This window comes from Staurois parvus, unplaced genomic scaffold (genome assembly GCF_062004578.1).
Source record: "Staurois parvus isolate SC_StPar_1 unplaced genomic scaffold, SC_StPar_1.0 ptg002864l, whole genome shotgun sequence".
NCBI lineage: Eukaryota > Metazoa > Chordata > Amphibia > Anura > Ranidae > Staurois > Staurois parvus.
Window position 1 is genome coordinate 157340 of NW_028320660.1, and position 20277 is coordinate 177616.

Below are 20277 nucleotides of genomic sequence, written 5' to 3' on the forward strand. Positions count from 1 at the left end.
GTAACAGTTGCAAATGGGGACTGCTGTCTCTCAGTAAGAAAGTCACAGTGCATTGGTTCATCCGTACTTGGGCAATCTGCTGCTACATGTCCCTTTTCCCGGCAGCGGTAACAGATTATCCTTCTGCTCACCTCTGGCGGGTTTGGCTTTCCAGGCCGCTCACGCCAGATATTGGAAACAGTCCCAAAAGTACCTTTCGTTCCCCCTTTTCCAATCTCTCCACCCCCATCCCTTGGTGCAATGTTACCCATTGCTGGGGATGGTCTGGTCTTGGGGTGGAAAGTCGGTGATTCCTTGAGGGAAGACGTAAGATTTTCAGTCGCTAGATATCTCTCCACAAGGTCCAAAAGCTTGTCTGCTGTTTGTGGATCTCCATGACTCATCCATTTCTGCAAGGTAGTAGGGAGAGACCTCAGAAATTTGTCCATCACCACCCTTTCCACAATCTTTGGTCCAGACAGTGTATCTGGCTGCAGCCATTTCCTGGTCAAATGAATAAGGTCATACATTTGGGATCGGGGTGGTTTTCCCAGTCGATAACTCCAGTTGTGTACCCGATGAGCCCGGACAGCCAGGGTTACGCCCAGCCGCGCCAAAATTTCCATTTTTAAACGATCCTAGTTCTTGGCTTCCTCAGGCTCAAGGTCAAAATAAGCCTTTTGGGACTCGCCAGATAGTGGGGTGGCCACTAGTCCAGCCCACTGCTCTTTAGGTCAACTTTCTTTTTCAGCTGCCCTCTCAAAAGTGGTCAGAAACATCTCAGGGTCCTCATCTGCAGACATCTTTGGCAGCAGGTGACTTACACGGAAAGATGGTATGGTAGTAAAATCACTCCCAGCCTCAGTCTGCTCACTCTGCTGAAGCTGTTTCATGATGGCTGCAATTTGCTGTTGGTGTATCTGTTCCTGCCATTCCAACGATTCCCTAAGGCGTGCCTACGCCTGTTCCGGGGCTTGCTGCTGGGCTGCAAGGCTTTGTTGCAAAACCTGCTGCTGGGCTGCAAGGCTCTGTTGCAAAACCTGCTGCTGGGCTGCAAGGCTCTGTTGCAAAACCTGCTGCTGGACTGCAAGGCTCTGTTGCAAACTTGCATTTGTTTTCTGCTGACTTGCATTTGCCAAAGCAAGCTGTCTCAGTATCTCTTCCATGCTGGCCTTGCTTCACCTGCCCGCATCCTCCACCATATGTGAGGGATTAACCCAGTAGCGGGTTGTGCTTGGCCCCCTGGATGGGTCAGAACACCGTGAAAGAGGCTCAGCACGACAGCAGGATCTTGGTGAAAAGTTTGTGCTTTATTTACAAGTCGGGTGAACACACGGTGCAAATAGTCAAAACAGCAAAAAAATACAAACAGAAAATAAAACCTTGCCCTGCTGGGCATCTAACTACAAACACAGGTTTCCTATCTAGCTGTCTGAATACAGCCTATTGCTGCTTAGACACAGAGTGTTCACACAGTCTAAGATCACACAGATTATCTCTCACCACAGGATGGTTTGGTTGCTCCCCAGTCTGTCCTGCACAGCAAACTGGTTCCAGGTTGGAGCATCCTCTCTAAGCAGCCTGGGCGTTTTATAGAGCCCAGAGCCCTCAACTCGCTACAGCTGAGCTAATGAAATCATCAGTGACCTAAAACGGCTCACTACACAGCACAACAGGAGAAACAGTCCGTGTATAACATGAACCTGGGGCAAATATACCTTCCATCCTGGACACATCCCTTAGTTCTTCCTGCCTTCTTGTCACAGCACCCTTTGAAATTATGGACAATCCTGAGGCACCCTATTCTGAAATGTATAAAAGTATTCTAATAGTTTTATATAACGCAGCAACATCCGCATACATAGGACGCCCAACATTAGAGGTGATTTGTTTTTCCAAAGTAAATACACTTTTGCACACTGGTACTGACTAGTATTCCAATGTTTCTCTTCTCCCTCAGTTTTTCTCTATCACTGAGATGTGACCCCCAGCACAGACCGAGAGGGGCGGGAGAGGGTCAAACCAAGATACTGTGCAGGCAACCAACATCCTCCTTATCAACTGATGATGTCATTGGTTGTCAGGCACTGGTGGCTAAAAGGTCCTAATGGTGCACAATGAAAACCTGTGGCTTTGTGTTACTAAAAGGCAGGCTTGTTCCACCCGCTGGCTTGTGTACAAGTTTTGGGCAATTTTTAGACCTTTTTCCAAGGCACCCCTGAAGAAACCTCAAGGCACCCTGGTTGAGAAAGGCTGGTCTAGTGCGTTAGTGTACAGTGCATTGCAGTGTCCAGTGTGCCAGTGTACAGTGCATTGCGGTGTCCAGTACATCACACAGTACGCTGCATTGCGGTGTCCAGTGTACAGTGCATTGCGGTGTCCAGTACGTCACACAGTACAGTGCATTGCGGTGCCCGTTGCGTTAGTGTACAGTGCATGGCGGTGTCCAGTGCATCACAGTGTACAGTGCATGGCGGTGTCCAGTGCATCACAGTGTACAGTTAATGGCGGTGTCCAGTGCATCACAGTGTACAGTTAATGGCGGTGTCCAGTGCATCACAGTGTACAGTTAATGGCGGTGTCCAGTGCATCACAGTGTACTGTGCATTGTGGTGTCCAGTGCGTTAGAGTACAGTGTATTTTAAATATTGTATTGTTTTTTTCCAGTTTTTTTCCACTACAAATAAGATGTGTGTGGTGCGCATATGAATTTGTTCTTTTTTTTTTTTCTTCTTCAAACTAGAGTCCGGCCCCCCAACAGTGTGAAGGTCTGTGAACTGGCCCCCTGTTTAAATAGTTTGAGGACCCCTGGTATAACCTGTAGGTCATAAAGCTACACATAAACCTATATTTGTTTTCTTTATTCTTCAATAGTCACAAAGGATATAAGTTCACTTTGTGTGCACCAAATGTCTTTGCAAACTTGGTTATTACCTTGCAAAAGTAGCAGTCCCATCGCTAGGCTGTGTGGAGTCTAGAGCTGTGAGAGGTACCCAGAAGGCCTCTCCCACTAAAGATTTTACAGAAAGCTGCTGTACAGAGATAACATTTCACACTGGATTGCTGCACAGATGTGGCAGAGATACACAAAGCACACAAAGATTGAAGGAAGAATACACACGCCTCTGGTAATTAGACAAGATTTGGTTATTCCAGGGTTTAGCTTTCAGATTTTTTTTCTGTATCTTGTTTAGGAGACTTTTACTTTCTTTTTCAGCGAAAGGTGCCTGCTCCGCAGGGGCTGCAGACTTTTAATTTTTTGGGATATTTAGGGTTATTGTTAGAAATAAGAGCACAGTTAGCCATAATGATATGACTGCGGTTCTTACATTTCCATATTGTATGAAAGACACACAAAGAAGGTAACTTGGACTGCAAGTCCACTTATAAACACCAATTAACCACTTCCTTACCGCCCTATAGCAGAAATGCTGCCAAAGGGCAGCACGGGTGCACAAAATCACGTATGTACACGTGATTTTGCATTTCCAAGTAGGGGGTGCGCGCAGGCCGCGTTCATGCCCTACCCACGCCGCCATTCGCGGCCACGGCTGTCAATCAGCAGGCCCAGGCCGATGATTACCTGCCAGCACCCGGTGATTACCGACAATCACTGACGGGGAGGAGGGCTACTTTGTTTACTAACAGTCGTCCTCCCCGTCGGCTCGGGCACACTGCTCCGGGTGTAAGCACGCCCCCATAGTAAAACAGCGCACAGTTAACCCTTTGATCACCCCTTATGTTAACCCTTTTTTGCCCAGTGCCATTAGTACAGTGTCAGTGCTTTTTTTTTTTTTTTAGCACTGATCACTCTATTGGTGTCACTGGGGATATCAGTGACACCAAGTCAGTTCCTCCCAGTGTCAGAATGCCCACCACAGTCCCGCTATAAGTCGCTGATCGCCGTCATTATTTATAGAAAAAAGAAAATAAATTCCAGTATCTATACCGCCATTTCTAGACGCTATAACTTTCACGTAAACCAATTAATTTACTCTTATTGGGATTTTATTTTAGCAAAGACATGGAGCAGAATACATTTTGGACTAAATTTATGACCAAATTTTACTTTTTAATTTTTTTTTTTTTTTTACTGGACATGTTTAATCGCTTCCGCGCCACCCTATAGTAGAAATACAGGGCGGCACGGGTGCATAAAATCACATATATGTATGTGATTTGCACTCCCACGGTTTTCGTGCCCCTCCCAGATAGCGTCAGATTTCCTGACAGTACACCAGTAATCCCATTTAACCCCTTGTTTGCCAGGAGCACACTCACATACACTATAAACCTCCATTGCTAGTATAGTCTTTGAATGGATCAATATCTTTGATCAGATCAGCACTATACCAGTGTTCACATTAGTATAGCGTCCCCAAAAACGCAGTATTAGCGGGATCAGCCCCGATACCTGCCAGCACCTGCGTTTGGCCCCTACGCTTACCGCCCCCTTCTCCCCCAGCAAGTGCAGTGTCAGTAGGTCACTGTCACTTGATACATTGCACACAAAACCGCAGTGTTTGTAGAATCAGGCCTGATCTCTGTTAGCACTTGCTGGTACATTTTTTTGTAGTGGTTCAAGCAGTCCCTGACAGCTAGGTGCTCCTTTTACCGTGGGGCGCACTAGGTACCTATAAATGTAGTGGCCAAAATGCCAATGGAAAGGTACTCTAGTGAAGAGGCCTACAGGATTCTGAGTATGTCAGGTGAGAACGAAGGGGAAGACTCCCTGACACAATCAGCCTCAAAATACGAACCTATAGACAACAGCTGCATCCTGACAGATAGCTCAGATGATGGAGAAGAGGTCTCTGCTAAGATCAGGCGTACCCAACCCCAATCCCAGGTTGCTGAGATGTTACAATTGCATGATGACTCTCATATGCAGCAGAGTGCCAGTACTAGTGCCACTCTACCTTTTGGTGAACTGGCGAGCACCAGCAGCCTAGTACATCCTGGTCTTTCACATACTAGCACTGCAGTATCACTTGGTGATGTGGCAAGTCCCACAAGTGTAGTACAAGCTGGTGCTGCAGGCATCATCCTGGTATAATGTTTTTCAGCCAGTGATCAGCTTTCATGTAAAAGCAATCCTAGTGGCTAATTAGCTGCAAGATTGCTTTTACAAGCAGCGAGAGACGATGCCCCCCTCCCCCGCTGCCTTCCACGGCCTTCTCGGGGGAACCTGAGAATGCAGCGGGTGTTTCTGCCAGCTGACCATAGAGCTGATTGGAGACCAGAATGGTGACAATCATCTCTATAGTCTAAGAAATCAGAAGCTACGAGCATTTCATCACTTCAGTTTCGCAGGATATAAACAGCGCCATTTGTAAATTGGGAAAGCATCTGATCACACCGATCTTGGTGAGATTAGATAATGTAAGAGTAGAGGAGATATCTAGAGTCTCATAGACCCCAGATTTCTCAAAAATGAATGTATGACAATATCCATTGAAGTTATAAGGGATATTTGCATTCCCTGTGATAGCATTAAAAGTGATCAAAAAAATGAAAAGGACAGTGTAAAAATAATGTAAAAAATCAAAATAACTTAAAAAATAAAGCACCCTCGCCCCCCCCCCCCCCCACATTGATCCCGTGCCAGTATGTTAACATCGGTTGCACCATGCATGTGAGGTATCGTTGCAAAAGTCAGATTAAGGTCAGTAATTCTAGCACTAGACCTCTGTAAATCTAAAATGGTAGCTTGTAAAGGCTTTTAAAGCATTACCTATGGATATTAAAAATGTATGCAGTTTGTCGCCATTGCACAGGGCATGCGCAGTTTTAAAGCATGTCATGTTTGGTATCAATTTACTCGGCATACCATCATCTTTTATATTTTACCAAATAATTGGCCAATATATTGTGTTTTTGTGCATTAAAAGTAAAGAAAGTGTATTTTTAAAAAAACAAATCGCTGCTCGAGTACTATGTGCCATAAATTGCAGCACCCACCATTTTATTCACTAGCGTGTCTGCTTTAAAAAATATATGATGTTGGCGGGTTCAAAGTAATTTCCTAGAACAAAATACTGATTTTTTTTCATGTGAACAGAGAAGTGTCGGAAAAGGCTTAGTCTTCAGGTGGTTAGAAGAGTGAATGATGTGTGGCATAAACTTCTAATGCTGGGCATAAAATGCCCCCACCCCCAAAACGACCCCTTTTTGGAAAGTAGACACCCCAAACTATTTGCTCCCGTGTATGGGGATACCATATGTGAGAGACGTCTTGGCAGTCTAGCCAAGTACAGGACCCCAAAATCCAATATGCTCCTTCAGGCTTTTAAAGGGCTTTATTTCCTCATTACACTTCCTGACTACCTATCACAGTTTCGGAGACCCTGAAATGCCAAGATAGCACCAACCCCCCCAAATGATCCCTTTTTGGAAAGTAGACACCTCAAGGAATTTACAAGAGGCATGGTGAGTGCTTTGCAGATCTTGTTTGTTGCCACGCGTTTTTAGAAACTTTTTTTTTTTTATATTTCAAAACCTTGTGAGGAAAAAATGAGATCTGAAAAATACTCACCATGCCTCTTTCAAATTCCTTGAGGTGTCTAGTTTCCAAAAAGGGGTCATTTTGGGGGGGTTGGTGCTGTCCTGGCATGTCAGGGCCTCCAAAACTGTGCTAGGTAGTTAGGAGGTGAAATGAGGAAGTTACGCACCTTCAGGCTTTCAAAGTGGTCATTGGATTTCAGGCTCCTGTATGTGGCTAGGCTCCCAAAAAGTCTCACACATGATATAAAAAAGCACACAGGTGATCAAATACCACCGAAAGAAAGCTCTATTTGTGTGAAAAAGTACATAAATTTTGTTTATGCGGTCATGCAATGCTGCACCCAATTATCAGTTGAAATAGTGCAGCGCCGAATAGCAAAAAAAAGCCTGGTCAGGAAGGGAGGTAAATCCTCAGGAGGGCAAGTGGTCAACACATTTATATGCGCTCACAAGTGTAAAATAGGATGGCAGGAATATATCCGAGCAGGACCAGTCACAGGTGTCAGAGCTTCAGGTGATCAGGCTGGAGCTGCTGTGAAAAGGGCCATGCATAGGGATTTCTGGAGCCAGGATAGATGCCTCCGCATCAGATGGGGAGCCAAGACTGTTCCTGCTAGTTTTCCACTTGCAAGGAGTCACGAAAGGATTATGAGAAATTAGTTTTTAAGAGTAACACCTCGTCTTCATCATCCTCCAGGCAGCAGAGAGCAGGCAAGTTTCAACAGTTACCGGAATTGTCAGATTGGCCTGACATTGAAGCATAGAGGGCCATGACACTTGCTGTAGCCAGGTACACGTGCAACTACATACCTAAACATACTTTATTCTTTGTTAAATATGTTGTACGCTTTCAAATAGTTATTCGTGTAATTCTACACCTTGTGTTTTCTGTTTATCTCACCTTGTAATCAGGGGCGGACTGACAACTCATGGGGTCCCCGGGCAATAGGGGATCATGGGGCCCCTGTGTCTTTGCCCAAACTCAAAAAAGCCTATGAAAAAGGTACCACGGGCATCTCATGGGGCCCCCCTACTGACCCCGGGCCCTCGGGCAGTGCCCAAGTTTCCAAATGGTCAGTCCGCCCCTGCTTGTAATGATAGGCTGATCAGTTCTCCTGTGTCTATGTATTCATACACCTAACTTGTCCCTTAGGACAGGCAACTACTTGTTTTGGGTCACACAGGGTCCTGTGCATGGAAATGCAGGCTGCACGTTATTCCTCATCCCCGAAATAACTACACTTATTTAAATAATGACACATACACAATATTTCTTCTTTTGGCATAAAATTTTGGCTGCGGCACTTTTATTGGTAATTACACACAACATAAATTAAATTTGCAATATCGTTTATTCAAAACTTTTACATTTTAATTATCAACCAGGAATAAGCTTGCTCAGTCTTTTAGGACTCGAGCTATCTGAAATAATTCTATCAATAAGACCCCACCAGCCAAACTATTTACAACGTCCAGCCTACCCAAGAGCCGCAGGCCAATTCTATACTATTTTGTAATGCTAAATGAAAGATATCTATACCTACGTTTGATAGATGCACACCGTCTGAACGATAAATGCCACTAACTCCTCCTTCTAGATCCGTGTGATGGTATGAAATTCCACCTATCAGAGGCATGAATTTTTCCATAGACTTGTTTAGTCGTCTTTTTTAATTGAGGATTAACTAACCATACAAGTCTAGGGACTACTTCTGAAAAGATAATGGTAGTATTCGGGGATGGTAAGTGGCAACGGTGTAAGTCCCGTTACGTCATGAACATTAGTTCTAGAGTTTTCTCATTGTCTATGGCATTTCCCCCAAGGTGTATGATTAATATCTGAGGTGCAGGCCAAACTTCAAACAACTTAGAAAGATGAAAAAACAAGTTAAACCATTTAAGACCACGTATTCCTTTCCATAAAATTAGAGATTTTGCAGGATCCGTTGTTAAATTAGCTGAATATGAACGCTGAGCCGCTCTTTTCAAAGCCCAGTAGACAAATGAATGTCCCAGTATCCATATATATCTTCTATCACCTGAAGAAATAAACAGACAGGTTAGGTCTAACATATAATTGGAAACGTTGTGACTCCTATCTACCTAATTTTTTTATTATTTCATCATCCAAGCCCATTTTTGCAGTTTGCGTAGCTGCGCCTATTCTAAACGAATGAGATGTGAATTTAAATTGTATAAGACCTAGTTTGTTAATGCCTTCTTTAACCACTTGAGCGCCTGAGGATTTACCCCCCTTAATGACCAGGCCTTTTTTTGCTGTTTTGGCGCTGCACTAATTCAAATAATTGTGCGGTCATGCAATGCTGTACCCAAACGAAATTTACGTCCTTTTTTTCACACAAATAGAGCTTTCTTTTGATGGTATTTTATCATCTGTGCGCTTTTTATTTTTTGCGCTATAAACAAAAAAATCACAAAAATTTTGAAAAAAAAACAATATTTTCTACTTTCAGCTATAAAAAATATATCGTAAACTCAAAGTTAGTCATAAATTTAAGCCAAAATGTATTCTGCTACATGTTTTTGGTGAAAAAAAATCCCGTGCATTAGCGGGCAAACTGGCGCTATATGGGAGGGGCGCTAACACTATCGGAAGTCACCAGTGACACTAATACAGTGATCAGTAAAAATCTGTTCACTGTAATCAATGACACTGGTGACAGGGCAGTGAAGGGGTTAACTGGGGGGGGCGATCAAGGGGTTAAACGGGATTACTGGTGTACTGGCGGGCAATCTGGCGCTATCTGGGAGGGACGCTAACACTATCGGAAGTCGCCAGCGACACTGATACAGTGATGAGTAAAAATCGATTCACTGATCAGTGACACTGGTGACAGGGCAGTGAAGGGGTTAACTGGGGGGGGGGGGCGGGGCGATCAGGGGGTTGAATGTGTCCTAGGTGTGTTCTAACTGTGGGTATGTGCTGTTTTACTCATTTTTACTGTGTCGTCTTCTCTGTCTGGAACGGAATGTGTCCAGGCAGAGAAGAATGACATCATATCCTGTCCTGTGTAAACTTCAACAAAGGACAGGATAGGACAGGGACCAATCATCTGATTTCAGCCAGACATCACTGGCTGAAATCTAATGATTGATCCCTCCGGGATCGAATGGTGTCACCCGCGGGTCGGCGGGAGCGCACGCGCCCCCTGCTGGTGAAAACATCGGGAGCGCGGAACCCGTTTTAAAACGTGGTTTTGCGCCTGAGTGCCGCCCTGCACACGTATATATACAGTGGCAGGGCGGGAAGCTGTTTAAAATGGCATTAAATTGAGACTTACTTACAGCTGATGCATCAGCATGCACCAGAAAAAGACCCAGGCTGACCGGTCTAATATTCAAATACTTTTTTACCATGACAAAAGGGCAAATATCCATGTCTCCCCAAGTATTATTATTATTATACAGTAAGTATAAAGATTGATCCATTTTCCTCTTCCAGCCTGATCTGTTTTTGAAAATGGAATAAACAAACTAATTCCATTTTCCAAAACCGTCACATTTTGTAGTAGTAGACCAGACATTTCTTTTTTTATTTGGGGGCAATAGTTCTGATATGCGTAATGCTCCAAAAAATGCTAGAATAAATGCCACGTTAAACAGTATAGATTTGGAGTCTGAAAAACAAATTTCTTTGGTAATCCTACATAACTTTTTTAATAATTCGATAGATATGGGATGTCTTGTGTCTGGAGAATAATGCTGTTTTTTATATCCATTGAGCGCTTGTTTCACCGAAAAGAATGATGTACATGCTGGAAAATTACTTGAGGAAAAAGGAAACTCCTGCTAGAATTTTAACTATATGGCTATAAGCAAAATTCATGTGCATGAATGAGCACAAAAAAGAAAGAATTGTATTCTCAGATGGGCAATTGAACTGATAACCCAATTCTCTGGAAAACTGCTTCCATTTATTCCATGAAGATGAATATTCAACCCATGTGCTGTTGGATACCGAATTTTTTATGGCCTTTATCAGTACGTTTAAATCCGGTTGCACAGGTGATCTGGGCACTCAAAACCCTTTTAAATCTGCTGTTGGAAATAATTGTCTGAATCTTGATATCTGGAATCGAGATAAGGCGTCAGCTATTTGATTTTCTTTACCTGGGACACATCTTGCTTTAATCCAAATATTAAGTTTTAAACATTTCAAAACTAAATATCTAAGCAATTTTACCACCAAAATTGACCTAGATGATAAACAATATACTGCATACATAACCCCTTTATTATCTGTCTGTACTAACAGCCTTTTGTTGGAAAAGTGCTCTCCCCATAATTCCAACGCTACTATTAGAGGAAATAGTTCTAGCAAAACTACCGTATTTTCCGGCGTATAAGACGACTGGGCGTATAAGAAGACCTCCTACTTTTCCTGTTAAAATATAGGGTTTGGGCTATACTCGCCATGGAAGACTACCCCTCTTCCAACGCACACCAAATAAAAATTAAAAAACATCAGATTTGATTTCAATATGGTCATTTTAATTCAAATGCTTATGACATGCAGATACCTAGCAGGAAAACTGTCACTTATAAACAAAGGCTGTTTGTCATCAAACATGTAAACATAAAACAGTGCAAGTGGATTAAACTTTTCCTAATTCACTCTAAAGCTGAAAGGAAGGATAAGACAATAAACCCATGGGAGCTGCCATGCTGTTTGTTTTCTAAGCAGTCAACCAAACTGGAACTGATGATGATAGGAGGAAGATAACAAACAATAGAGAGAGAGCAAGTTCCTGGCGAGTCAGCAACGCCCATCATAACTGCAAGGTTTTGCTGGTGTGACAGTTTCCCTTTAAAAGCCTTCAAAATCCTCCTGTTTGTCATCTGATATCATAAGTACATCAATGACATCTTGTGATACATTTGTAAGGCAGTCATCGTATGGATCTAATTCCGTATCAGATGGTGTGGTCTCAGCTTCGGCTTCCTCTTCATCTTGCCACAAGTAGTCATCCTCCATACCATCTAATGAATTTGATATGCCACACTTCTTGAAAGACTTGATTACTGTTTCTGCATCAATATCATTCCAGGCTTTTATGACAAACTTGCACAAAACATCCAGCTGTGGAGCCCGCATGTTTCCTCCTTTTGTGAATGACTTTCCGCCGCTAACCATCCACTCATTCCACTGTTCTCAAATGCGATCTTTAAATGGCTTGTTTAGGCACACATCCAGTGGCTGTACCAACGATGTCAATCCTGCAGGAATAACTGCCGCATCTGTGTTTATTCTTGCAAGCCTTTGCTTGGTGCTGGGAGTTAAATGAGCCCTGAACATATCCCACACCAGTAGACTACGTTTTTGAATAAGTCCACCTGGTCGCCTGCTCCATACATTATCAAGCCATAGCTTTACCCCTTCTTCATCCATCCAGCCTTTTTCATTCACGTGTACAAAACAACCAACAGGGAACTTGAGTTTCGGCATTGTTTTCCTTTTAAAAATAATCGTTGGTCTCAGTTTGGCACCATCAGCTGTGCATGCTAGTACCACTGTAAAACTGGACTTCTCATGTCCTGTTGTTTTTAATTAAAATTGTTTTTTCACCTTTTGGATGGACAGCTTTATTTCCAACCATATCAAAATTCATTGGAGTTTCATCCATATTTCCGATACTACTTAACGCATAGCCATGTTTATTGCGCTGTTGTATTACGTATCGATGGAAACTATTTACTTTGGCATCAAGATCTGCAGGTAATTCTTGTGCAATTTTCATCTTTTGCCTAAGTGTCATATTATGCCTTTCCAAGAATCTAGTACACCAGGATACAGTGGCCTTAAATCTGTTGCTGTGATCTGGGTTAGATTTGGCCCACTGAAGTGCAAACAAACGTATTTTATTTCGGGTCACTATATAACCGTTTTGGCGATGCTTATTCACCATGTCTGCTACATGTTTTTCGAGTTCTGGCCAATGTGGGGTGCCTCTTCTTAATGCACACTTACCCCTTGGCATACACTTTAATGCTTTTTCATTTGCTTTCCAGTCCCGAACCATCTTTTCTGTTACTCCATATTGTCTTGCAGCAGCACAGTTATTCTGTTCCATGGCAAAGTTTACAACTTTAAGTTTGAAACTGGCTTCATATTTCTTTCTTCTTGCTGGTGGAGCCATGATGGGGTCTTGACTGTTATCCATTTGTATACTGTACTGTATGTACTGGTGCTGTACTGTATGAACCGGTAAAGATACTGGTGCTGTACTGTATGAACCGGTACAGATACTGGTGCTGTACTGTATGAACCGGTACAGATACTGGTGCTGTACTGTATGAACCGGTACAGATACTGGTGCTGTACTGTATGAACCGGTACAGATACTGGTGCTGTACTGTATGAACCGGTACAGATACTGGTGCTGTACTGTATGAACCGGTACAGATACTGGTGCTGTACTGTATGAACCGGTACAGATACTGGTGCTGTACTGTATGAACCGGTACAGATACTGGTGCTGTACTGTATGAACCGGTACAGATACTGGTGCTGTACTGTATGAACCGGTACAGATACTGGTGCTGTACTGTATGAACCGGTACAGATACTGGTGCTGTACTGTATTCACCACCACATGTATCTGCTCACCAGATAGACTCTGTTTTTTCACCACATATAAGATGCACACCAAACTTCATTAGAGATGCGCTGTTCCAACATTCGAATTGGTTGAAGTGCAGATGCTCCTGCTTCCCCCTGCCTTCCCTCAGAATCGCCAATCCAACCCAGTATACAACAACCAACAAATCACGGCAAGCGATGTATTTTTTGTGCACACTGCATACAAAGCCTGCTTGGATTGGGTGGGTCAGCTCTCCCTGCCTGCCCAGCCCTCCCTGTCTCCAAGATGATCCGAGCGGTACCGTAGTTTGCACAGAACTGCCACAGTGAAGACATTATTATTATGATTATAATGCTTAGCTAATTACCGTATTTCATTAAGATATTGCCATGAAGGGGTCAATTCAACAAGGTCGGATGCAGCAGTTGAGTGCTCGATTGATTGTGACTGAAACTGTGACATGCGCAGAAGCGTCAGGGATACACATCTTCATGGGCATACTCATCTTGCTGCTAGCCGATGTGTATCCCTTTTCTGCATGTCACAGTTTCAGTCCAGCTCAATCGAGCACTCAACTGCTGCATCCGACCTTGTTGAAGTTTCATGCAGTTCTGCTATGAATGGTGATCGGCGATCGTCTACTGCTGCCGAAGACATGCGCAGAAGCGTCAGCTCGGAAGTACCGGTATGGATTCAACACAACACCCGGCATATAAAACGACCCCCAACTTTGTAGAAGATTTCCATGGGGTAAAAAGTCGTCTTATATGCCGGAAAATACGGTATGTTCTTTGTTGCATTCATTCGAATCCATTTTGATGGCCATTTACCACAACTCCAATGTGATTTCCATATTTCCGCAAAACCAAATGAGCCAGCTGAATCAGTGAACAATTCAAAATCCGTTGCAAAGATAAATTCATCCTGAAAAAACGAACAACCTTTATATTCCTCAAAAAATTTTAACCACACTACTAAATCCTCCTTTAATTCACAGGTTAATCTTACATGTGAGAAAGGAGATTTAAACCCGAAATCGCTAAATAAAGCGTACACGAAAATATTTTTCCCACTGGCATTATTCTGGATGCAAATGCCAGTAGGCCTAATAATGACTGTAATTCTATTAATAATACTTTTTTTTACCCTCTTATTGTTGTCAATTTTTTCCTCTTGGCAGTCGAAATTCAAATTTTTCTGTGTCTATCAGTATTCCTAAAAATTCCAATTTTGTGGTTGGATAAATCGTTTTCATTTGCTAATGGTATACCGAAATGCTGCGTTACCTTACTGAACATTTGCAGCATGTCTACACATATTGTCGAAAATGCTGGGCCTATAAACAAAAAATCATCCAGATAATGAGTTCTCCCATTCTGGCCTGATTCTTTTTCAATAGCCCATTGTAAGAATTTTGAAAATGTTTCGAAATACGCACAAGACAGTGAACAACCCATTGGTAAACATCTATCGTAGTAAAGTTGACCTTCATAATGGATACCCAATGAGTTAAATGCTTCTGGGTTAATAGGTAATAGCCTAAATGCTGCCTTTATATCTGCCTTGGCTAGCAATGCTCCTTTTCCAAACTTTCTTATTTTATGAATGGCTCCTTCAAACGTGCAACATGATACTGATGCTGATCCTTCATCTATTTTGTCGTTTAAAGAAAAGCCTTTTGGGAATGATAGGTGGTGAATAAGCCGATACGTATTCGGTTCTTATTTAGGAATATTACCCAGTGGCGATATCCTAAAATTATGAAAAGGTGGTTCCTTAACCCCTTTGCGCCGGCGCCTCCCGGCCCTTTTAAGAGTTTCAGAAGCCGGGAGGCGGGGTTCAGGGTCATGTGACCGCTGTGATGCGGCGGTCACATGATCGGGAAAGGTCCCAATCGAAAGAGGAGATCGGGACCTTTCCGTGAGTATCGGACATGTGTGCTGGGAGCACGGCAGGGTGTGCGCTCTCGTCACATATGTCCTTTTTTAATAGAATGCAAATATGCGACCGCTCGGCGTCTAGGCCCAGACGCCGGGAGGCCGCACATTTGCGTTCGGCCAGTGTGAAGAGGTTAAAAGGACCAGCCAGGCGTCCTTCTTTTATTTCTGTTTCTAATTTTTTTCTAACAATGTGAAATTGATCTACCGACTTTAAATTATCAACAATATTACATCCATAACCTGAAAATATTGGTAACAAAAACCATTCAAAAAACCATCCGTTTAAAAACTTAACTGTCTCCTTGTTTGGATATATTTCCAACTTTGACGCATGTTTTCCAAATTCACTGGTGTGCTGCCTTTTGATACATTCTCTCTTTTGTCCTTGAAAAGCCATGTTTCTTTTGAAACCTTTAAGAAATGAATGTGGGCCTGAACAATGCGAACATTCGTGTTTTGTACCTACATGACCCTGCCCACTTACATTGACTTTCATTGAATGCGTAACCATATCCCTTTTATATAAGGGAATACTGTGATGGAAGATTGTGGTTTTTGAAATGTCTGTTTTTGAGGTAATATTAAGTTTAGCCACAAGCCTACATTCTTCATACCCCATTTTAGTGATGGATATATAGATAGTTTTTGCCGGAAAGATTTGTCGTAATGATACCATCCTAATCCTCCAAAATTTTTATAGGCCTCTAAAACTTGTTCCAAATGTTGGAATAAACCACTGCAATGCTCTGGGTGTTTTTCCCCTAGCACGCTAGAATATATTGCAAAAGCTTGCAGCCAATTATGAAATGATCTCGCTATTGGTCTACGCCTGTCTTCATCGTCGGGTTTTCTATCAGTTTTGCCTGTGAAATCTTTTGCTGAGGGTAACAATGACAGAATAACCACAAATTCTCCTTTCCATATTTTTTCTTTTAATTGCGTTGATAAATGATATCCTAGCGGGGATATTTCACATAGCAAAACTTCTTTTAAACATGTTTCTGGTATTGGCGAATTAATATTCATTCCCGTATTATTTTTTTCTATACTCATGCTACCTAAATTACTGGACAATTTATCATTAATATTAACATTACTATCCTTATTAACCCACACATTAGCATGACTACTATTTTTAACAAATTATCACTATTAACATTTTTGTTTAAATTATTAGTAAGTGTTGTAATGAAATCTAATATTTTTTAATAAGCTGTTAATCTCATCATTTCCACAAGATGTCGCTGTTTCGATTTCTGGATCCCTGTGCTGACCTCTGTTGCCACCACTGGATAAAGTCGGTATTGCATGCACAGGCTCGTTTCTCTTCGGGCTTTCCTGACTCAGCTCCAGTTGAGGTTGTTGCCTAGCAACCACTTCGGAGGCCGCAGCCTCACTTTCAGCTCCGAGGGATGCTCGACTTCCATGAATACTTACTCTTCCTGGCAGCGAAGGAACCTGTCTCTTCCTCCTCTCATGCTGGCTTGCTCTTCCGACCACCGTTTCTTCCGATGCCCAGCCGGACTCCTCTTGCCCTGCTGATGATGCTGGTCAACCACTGGAACCGTGCCGAGACTCGCTCTTCTGTGACAGGCTCTATTCGGCCGCTCTTCCTCTGACAGCGCTTCGGTGAGTTCTCCAACCCCTGTTCTGTGTCTTCCCGCTCCTTCCCCTCTTCCCCTTCGGCTGCCATATCAAGGCAGCGCCACAGCCATTCTTCTCCTCCGCTGCTCCTGGCTTGCTCCAAAACTTGCCTCATGAGGGTCTTCATGGTCAGAATTAGCACAAACCGGCTCCTTAATATTATAGCTCCTTGCAACCTGTTGGCCAACTCTGACCAACTGTGAGAATTCTGTTACGAAGTGCCCTGTATATAATGAGCCCCAAACAATTCCAGAATGTTCCAGGTCACATGATTTTTCCCGCTTTTTCTAAGGTCACGTGGTTATTCTCTTCTTGCGTTTTTCTCTGTCAGATTTCTTAAAGGGGCCCTAACCTAATTCCTACCTATTCCTGAGGAGAAGTTTTTTTTTTTTTCTTTTTTATTAAATTAAGGATGGCGTCCGCATGCCCATGCTTTCAGGCTCATATGTTAGAGCCCTCGTTTTTTTTATTCCTGTTGTATCACAAATGTGGAAGTGCTAATGTGATAAAACACATCCTTCGGCATGGTGATCTGTTGTTTGGTTTGCCTGCTTGTGTCTGTGTCAGATCTAATTACTGTGTAGGTCTCCTTTGCACAGCACCAGACTGAGATACCCAGGGACTGTGGGATATATAGTTTCTTCACAGGATGGTTCAGTTTTCAGGTTACAGACAGAGGCCATGCACTATTTGGTGCAGTGCCAGGCTGCATGCCTCATGTTTGAACACAACAGAAAATTCTGACACAAAAATGTCAAGATTTAGAGCTGATTCACACGTGTAGAGCGGATTGAAGCTCAGGTTTCACTGCTAATTGACACAGTAGTTGTTCAGCGGTTCATGTCAGGTTTACATCAGGTTCAGGACAGGATTAGCTCAGGATCTTATCCTATTCGCCCATCTGTGGCTTAGAAATGGTTCCCCAGAAGGTAATAGCCTGTAATCTGCACCTGCAGGCACTGCTCAGAAATCGGAACGGACTTTTCCACACCGCACTGAATCCGCATTGGACATATGTGAACAGGCACAATAGGAAGCAATGTTTTTTCACATGTCATGCGGATTGGATGCGGTTCAAACCACATGCAATCCATATATACAGTTGTGTTCAAAATAATAGCAGTGTGTTGAAAAAAGTGAATAAAGCTCAAAATCCTTCTAATAGCTTTTATTTCCATACACACAAATGCATTGGGAACACTACACATTCTATTCCAAATCAAAACATGAAGAAAAATATCAAATTTGTGTTGTTCCTCTAAAAAAAATTGAAGAAAAGTGAATATTAGACTGTTCAAAAAAATAGCAGTGTTTGTGTTCTTCTTTACAAACTCAAGCATTCACTATATAAAATGAAAAATGTTTGACGATTTTGCTTTCCTTTGAATCACTTAATGAATATTTAGTTGTATAAACACTGTTTCTGAGAACTGCTGTACATCTGTGTTGCATGGAGTCAACCAACTTCTGGCACCTGTGAACAGGTATTCCAGCCCAGGATGATTGGACTACATTCCACAGTTCTTCTCTATTTCTTGGTTTTGCCTCAGAAACTGCATTTTTAATGTCACCCCACAAGTTTTCTATTGGATTAAGATCCGGGGATTGGGCTGACCACTCCATAACGTCACTCTTGTTGGTCTGGAACCAAGATGTTGCACGTATACTGGTGTGTTTGGGGTCGTTGTCTTGTTGGAACACCCATTTCAAGGGCATTTCCTCTTCAGCATAAGGCAGCATGACCTCTTCAAGTATTCTGATGTATTCAAACTGATCCATGATCCCTGGTATGCGATAAATAGGCCCAACACCGTAGTATGAGAAACATCCCCATATCATGATGCTTGCACCACCATGCTTCACTCTCTTCACAGTGTACTGTGGCTTGAATTCAGTGTTTGGGGGTCGTCTGACAAACTGTCTCCGGCCACTAGACCCAAAAAGAACAATCTTACTTTCATTAGTCCACAAAATGTTGCGCCATTTCTCTTTAGGCCAGTCAATGTGCTCTTTGGCAAATTGTAGCCTCTTCAGCGCGTCTTTTTTTTCAACAGTGGGACTTTGCAGGGGCTTCTTGCAGATAGCTTGGCTTCACATAGGCGTCTTCTAATTGTAACAGTACTCACAGGTAACTTTAGACCTTCTTTGATCTTCCTGGAGCTGATTGTTGGCTGAGTCCTTGCCATTTTGACTATTCTATCCATTTGAATGGTAGTTTTTTGCTTTCTTCCACGACTTTCAGGTTTTGGTTGCCATTTTAAAGCATTTGCGATCATTTTAGCTGAGCAGCCTATCATTTTCTGCACTTCTTTATATGTTTTCCCCTCTCCAATCAACTTTTTAATCAAGGAAAATGTCTGGAACGACCCATTTTCCTCAGAATTTCAGAGAGAAATGCACTGTAACCAGCATGTACATTTGCTGCCTTCCTTCCTTAAATAAGGGCAATAACTGCCACCTGTTTTTCAAAGAATGAATGACCTCACTAATAGAACTCCACACTGCTATTATTTTGAAAATGCCCCTTTCAATTAGTGATTCAGTTACACAGAATCAGCAGCATGCATGTCATGACTGTTGGGTCTGTTGGATTTCTATTACTCTACTACACCTGCTAGTAAATTATTTGCCATGTAGAAATATCATTTCTACCAAAAACAGTGATTGATCAGGTTAGTGATGTCTGACTGCTATTATTTTGAACACAACTGTATGTGAACCGGCACTAACTCTACTATAGTGTGTGCATATGTGGCAACAAATGACACCATGAAGCTACACAATCAATGCACATCTGATCCAGGTAAAATACAAAAGATGCAAGTGGGAAGGTTTATAATGAAAAAGTCACATTCACTTAATTAGAAAAATTCTATTATTTCCTTTTGTTTATATTATCAGTGTATTCTAAAACATTTTACATACAGTGCCTTGAAAAAGTCTTCATTCCCCTTGAAATTTTCCACATTTGTGTCATTTTACAGCCAAAAACTTAAATGTATTTTATTGGGATTTTATGTGAAAAATACATTTCGTTTTTGGTCATGATGAAAATTATGTGGAAAATTTCAAGGGGTAAAAATACTTTTTCAAGGCACCGCAGATCAGTGGCTTGCCACCTAGTTAACCGCTGTTCCAGCTGAGCTTACAACCACGTTTGTAGTTACATGCACTCATACAACCACACTGGGGTTTAACCAACCTAATTGCACCTTTCATTGTAGGGTAAAATGAGAATTCTAAGTGGTGTATTTTAAAAAAAAAAAAAAAAAAAAAGGAATAACCACTTCCCAGCCACCCTATAGCAGTTTTACTACTCCAGGGTGGCCACTCTGCACAAAATTCCATTTTTTTTTTTGCATTTGTGGTTAGGGGGCAGGAAAGTAAGGAATGCATTGAAGGTAAACCAAAATGAAAACATGCACCAGTTCAGCTTTCAGAAAGAACATTGCCTGGAGTTACATTCCAGTTTGGCAACACTTTCATAGAACACAAATTAGTATATGAGGTACAGGTAGCCAAAGGAAATCCTTAGAACTGGATATATTCCATTACAAGGAATAGTGCAATCATCATCATTGTGTTGAAAAGGAACATGAATAAAATAA

At 42.3% G+C, this 20277-nt stretch overlaps 1 long non-coding RNA gene and 1 pseudogene across 13 annotated transcripts in view; one reads left to right on the top strand and one right to left on the bottom strand.

Moving 5' to 3' along the window:
- The window catches only part of LOC149429009 (uncharacterized), a 645951-nt gene that overhangs the window by 128595 nt on the left and 497079 nt on the right, over nucleotides 1-20277 (top strand). The window lies entirely within an intron of this gene.
- LOC149429010 (uncharacterized) lies at nucleotides 11312-17070 on the bottom strand (annotated as a pseudogene).